The sequence below is a fragment of the Gobio gobio genome (assembly GCF_949357685.1).
Source record: "Gobio gobio genome assembly, chromosome: 8".
Taxonomy (NCBI): domain Eukaryota; kingdom Metazoa; phylum Chordata; class Actinopteri; order Cypriniformes; family Gobionidae; genus Gobio; species Gobio gobio.
Window position 1 is genome coordinate 33,741,373 of NC_137114.1, and position 6,044 is coordinate 33,747,416.

Below are 6,044 nucleotides of genomic sequence, written 5' to 3' on the forward strand. Positions count from 1 at the left end.
TAGTTTATGTGTTGCTGCTTCAATGTAATTCTGCCCTGAGGATTTTGCATTGTTAAATCTATTTTAAACTCAAAGCTTAGGCCATTATTTCGCTATATATTCTTCATATGCTTGTCTTTCATTCTATTTTAGTCATAATCTAATACTGGTCTCATCCTGTGGGTCATGACCCTAAAATTGCTTGCACGTCTAAACACAAATGAATTGAATGGAAAAATTGATATAATTGTGTATAGACCCTTTTCCCATTATTTCCAAAGTTATTAACGTCGTAAATCTAGCCAAGTTTATTATATTTTCATCTTTAAAAAATATAAAGGTACATTTATAACTATTATCTTGGCATTATATTAAAAAAAAATTGTTAACACTGATGCGAGGGTGTATTTTAATAGAACGGCTGAGAGAGTAACATAAATTGGACATATTTCTCTTTTCTGACTGCCGTAATTAATCTCTCTCTATAATTTTTTATCTTTTGGAAAGGTGTGGAAACTATTGTGTTTTTTTTTCTTTAGCTTTTGGAAGAAAAGCATTATAATTATAGTGTATTATAATTATAGATTATGAATATAAAGTTATAGTTAATAATTGTTACAATTTTTATTTAATTTATATACTCAGTTTAAACAATTATTTCCTGTATTTTTACTGTTTATTTTATTTGAACTATATTTTATTTCTATCAAAATATTCTCATTCAAATATAACTTTTAACAAATTGCACCCTGGTTATCATCAAAGTTTGCACCCTGGTTATAATCAAACTAAATGGCATTTTAGTGAAAATTTGTGTAATTTGGTAGAAGCTACTCAGATTAGGCAGGTGCTATATTATATATAATATTAACCATTTTCGATGTTTGATTTTAAGGCAATGTTTTTTTTTTACTTTTGTAAGAAAGTAGTTGCTAGCTGTGTTGGATCACCACTCAATGGTCCTGAAGCAAAACTAGGTGCTCTAACCTGGCCCAAGGGCCGTTACCATTCAAGACAATAATAAGGCCATCATATGCCCTGCAGTATATAACATGCCTTTGAAAGCTGGATTCATCACTGTCAGAAAGGCAGTGCTGCTCAAAGTTAAAATGTCAGTTCATATAGGAGCGGCATCTTGGCTGTCTGGGCCGTCGCTGACTGACGGATCGGTGTTGAGGTGGTTGATCTCCAGGCTCCTAGGAGACTCTTTCAGGAGACTCTCAACCTGGCGGAACACTGAAGCCTCTCTGTATTTGTGCAGATGCCCCAAAACCTCCTGCCCAGAAAGCAGCACACATTCAAAATCTCACACTCCAACAAGTATCAATCTGCTCCAACGGCATCTGCTACATCCCTGTGAATTACTTGGCAGCAGCTTCAGAGAACGTATGGGGTGAATATGGCGAAATAAATAAAACTTACATCCTCTGAGAAAATCCCAGGACTTGGCTTCTGCACTCTTTCCAGCAGAAGACCATTGAGAGCTGTATCTGACGCCAAATCTGCCGTCCTCTCGTCGTTTGGACTATCGGTTTGTCCAAGTCTGGCGTGGAACAGCTCACTAAGGCCCACCTGTAAAACCTGGAAATGGGGACAGGACATGAGGTCAATAACAAATCCTTTATAAGCACATTCCTTCTTGTCTTGATCAAGCTGTGCTGGTGTGGGGCGGTTGTATATGGCACCTTGAAGAAGGCCCTTTGGAAGGCAGGAGCGGAGTCTATCCTCATCTGACCGGTGGAAATGTGTGCAGCACAGTGCATCAGCAGCAGAGAGAGGCCACCCACTGACTGCAACCTCCGACGGTGAACAAACAGCGTCCTCTCTTCCTCCTGAAGACATAGGGAGTGCTCAGTGCACAGGGGTTTGACAGAGCACTAAGTGTGCTCAACATGAATTAATTATTGTTCACCCGGTGACTGACAAATAAGGGCATTTAACCTTCCTGCAACCAAACTAGCGGTGAAACCAATTATATCAGAGGGAAAGTGGTGCTAATTATCACTTCTCAAAGTGTGGTAAATTATTAATATCTTTCCATATGTTCTATATTTCGCTGGTTCAATTTGTACATGCATACATTTAGAAATACCTGATAATAGAAAGAGTTGCGGAAAGCATTGTTATTGTAGTCGTTGAAAGGAAGACTTGAAGCCAGTTGAAGGGTTACTGCTGGGATCTAGAATGAAGAAATCAAAGCTGTGAAAAAAACTTCAGGCTATTTGCATGAAACCACTGCACTATCATTCAAAAGTTTGGCATCCGTGATTTTTTTGAGAGAGAGACAGATAAATTCATACTTTTGTTCAGCAAGGATCAATTCAGTAAAGACAGTAAAAGTGACAGTAAAGACATTTATAATGTTACAAAATATTTCTGCTTCAAATAAATGCTGCTCTTTTCAATCTTCTATTGAAAAATTCTGAAAAAAATATCACCTGTTTCCACAAAAATATTAAGCAGCACAACAGGTTTGAACACTGATAATAATCAGAAATGTTTCTTCAAATCAGCATAAAATGATTTCTGAAGGATCATGACACTGAAGATTGGAGTTATGATCCTGAAAATTCAGCTTTGACATTCCAGAAATAAATTACTTTAAAATATAATCAAAATAGAATTTTTTTATTTTAAATTGTAATAATATTTCACAATATTCCTGTTTTTAGGCATTTCTCATCAAATAAATGCAGCCATGGTGAGCATAAGAGACTTCATTCAAAAACATTGAAACAATATAATTTATGTTAATTAAAAATAAATTGAGTCAAAAACGATAATTAAAGGGTTAGTTCACCCAAAAATGAAAATTCTGTCATTAATTACTCACCCTCATGTCGTTCGACACCCGTCAGACCTCCGTTCATATTCGGAACACAAATGAAGATATTTTTTTTGAAAGCTGATGGCTGAGAAAGGCTTCAGATAGGCCTCCATTGGCATTCAGTACATTTACACTCCCAAAGACCCATAAAAGGTACTTAAAACGTCGTTACAAAGTCCATCTCACCACAGTGACTCTACAATAATTTTACGATGCGACGACAATAGTTTTTGTGCGCAAAAAAAAAATCAAAAGAACACCTTTATCCAACTTGTTCTTGTCTTCCGTGTGTGCCTCCACGACGCATGCGCGAGAATATGATGCAGATCCGGCGCTCGGACACATGACCCAGAAGGGATTTGTTTACAAGCAGAGGAAGACGCGCGTGTCTAAGCTGTTGGATTCTACATTGATCGTGCTTTAGGTCTCAGCGTAGTGCTCAAAATGGGGTTAGAGTGTGCATTTCATGGATTCCCGAACGCTGGCGCTACGTCATATTCTCGCGCATGCGTCGTGGAGGCACACACGGAAGACAATAACAAGTTGGATAAAGGTGTTTTTTTTTTGTTTTTTTTCGCACAAAAACTATTGTCGTCGCATCGTAAAATTATTGTAGAGCCACTGTGGTGAGATGGACTTTGTAACGACGTTTTAAGTACCTTTTATGGGTCTTGGGAGTATTAATGCACTGAATGCCAATGGAGGCCTATCTGAAGCCTTTCTCAGCCATCAGCTTTCAACAAAAATATCTTCATTTGTGTTCCGAATATGAACGGAGGTCTTACGGGTGTCGAACGACATGAGGGTGAGTAATTAATGACAGAATTTTCATTTTTGGGTGAACTAACCCTTTAACCAAGTATTATATTATTTTGTGCAGACCGATCTGCAATAACATTATGACCACTGACAGGTGAAGTGAATAACAATGATGATCTCTTCATCATGCAAGTGAACATTTTGTTCTCAAAGTTGAGGTGTTAGAAGCAGGAAAAACTGCAGAAATTCCCGGTCTGCAGTGGTCAGTATATATCAAAAGTGGTCCAACGAAGGAAAAGTGGTGAACCGGCGACAGGGTCATGGGCGGCCAAGGCTCATTGATTCACGTGGGGAGCGAAGGCTGGCCTGTGTGGTCCGATCAAACAGACAAGCTACTGTAGCTCAAATTGCTCAAGAAGTTAATGCTGGTTCTGATAGAAAGGTGTCAAAATACACAGTGCATTGCCGTTTGTTGCGTATGGGGGTGCATAGCTGCAGACCAGTCAGGGTGCCCATGCTGACCACTGTCCACTGCCGAAAGCACCAGCAGTGGGCACGTGAGCACCAGAACTGGACCACGGAGCAATGGAAGAAAGTGGCCTGGTCTGATGAATCATGTTTTCTTTTACATCACGTGGATGGCCGGGTGCGGGTGCGTCACTTACTTGGGGAACACATGGCACCAGGATGCACTATGGGAAGAAGGCAAGCCGGCGGAAGCAGTGTGATGCTTTGGCAATGTTCTGCTGGAAAACCTTGGGTCCTGCCATCCATGTGGATGTTACTTTGACACGTACCACCTGCCTAAGCATTGTTGCAGACTATGTACACCCTTTAATGGAAACAGTATTCCCTGGTGGCTGTGGCCTCTTTCAGCAGGGTAATGCGCCCTGCCACAAAGCAAAAATGGTTCAGGAATGGTTTGAGGAGCACAACAGCGAGTTTGAGGTGTTGACTTGGCCTCCAAATTCCCCAGATCTCAATCCAATCGAGCATCTGTGGGATGTGCTGAACAAACAAATCCGATCCATGGAGGCCCCACCTCGCAACTTACAGGACTTAAAGGATCTGCTGCTAACATCTTGCCACAGTACACCTTCAGGGGTCTAGTGGAGTTCATGCCTCGACGGATCAGGGCTGTTTTGGCAGTAAAAGCAGAACCAACACAATATTAGGAAGGTGGTCATAATTTTATGCCTGATCGGTGTTTATATATATATATATATATATATATATATATATATATATATATATATATATATATATATATATATATATATATATATATATATATATATATATATATATATATATTGTTCTGTTCTGAATGAGATATATATATATATATATAAATTAGGGATGCATTGATATGAACATTTCGGCCGATACCATCAATAACCGATATTTTGGCCAATAAATCTATAACAAAAATTTTCAAAATCAAAAATCAATGTGATTTGCATCTGAAGTGTCTCAGCTAAAGGAAATAATCCATTATTTGTCGGCTTCAGTATACATTATATATATATATATATATATATATATATATATATATATATATATATATATATATATATATATATATATATATATATATATATATATATATATATATATATATATATATATATATATATCTATATATATATATATATATATCTATATATATATATATATATATACGCACACAAAAGCAAGTAAGAGAAAGAAAGACAGATGCAGACCATTTTATGTAAGTGAAGGTGCTGAAGGAGAAATTGTCCATGCTGGTAAAGCAGAAGCTCTCGTGGGTTGAGTGTTTTAGAGCTCACTAGAATCAGCTCCCCCTCACACTCCCACTGGGCATCCATGAAATCCATGAACGACCGGCCTGCACCTGAATGCATGTACCAACACACGTCATTTAATGATCACACTTTGATCACGCTGCATCTTTGCAAACTTTGACAAAAAATAAATCTGTTAATTAATTACATTGTCACGTCCCTTAAACTTTTAAGAAGCTGCTAAAAATAAAGCTCAAGATATATTTTCACTGACATGTACTTGATGGTTCTCATGGCTTTAAGTGATCTGTTGCTACACTAATGACTTTGCAGTTCTGATGAGTTCAGATTTCACATTTCAGTGGTGATAATTAGAGCCTGACCCAAGGGCTGGATCTTCAGCAGGCCTCTATCTCTGGCACTATCCCTGAGCTGCTGCTCCACTTCCTTCATCAGCTGGAAGAGAGGAGATAGCGCTACTAGTCTGGACCACTCTTCCTCTGCAACACCGTAAAACAAAAACAGAACAGGAAAATAAAGATTTTTTGTGCTAAATTACTAAGTGGTTGCTAACTTGTTCTGAATGATTTTCAGTATATTTCCCAAGTCACTTTAATACTCTGGACACTGTCCTTGACTCCTCCTTTCAGTGTAAGTTTAGGGATTTTGGGACCATTTTTTATAGGTGCGATCACATTAGTGAATTTTGCGGC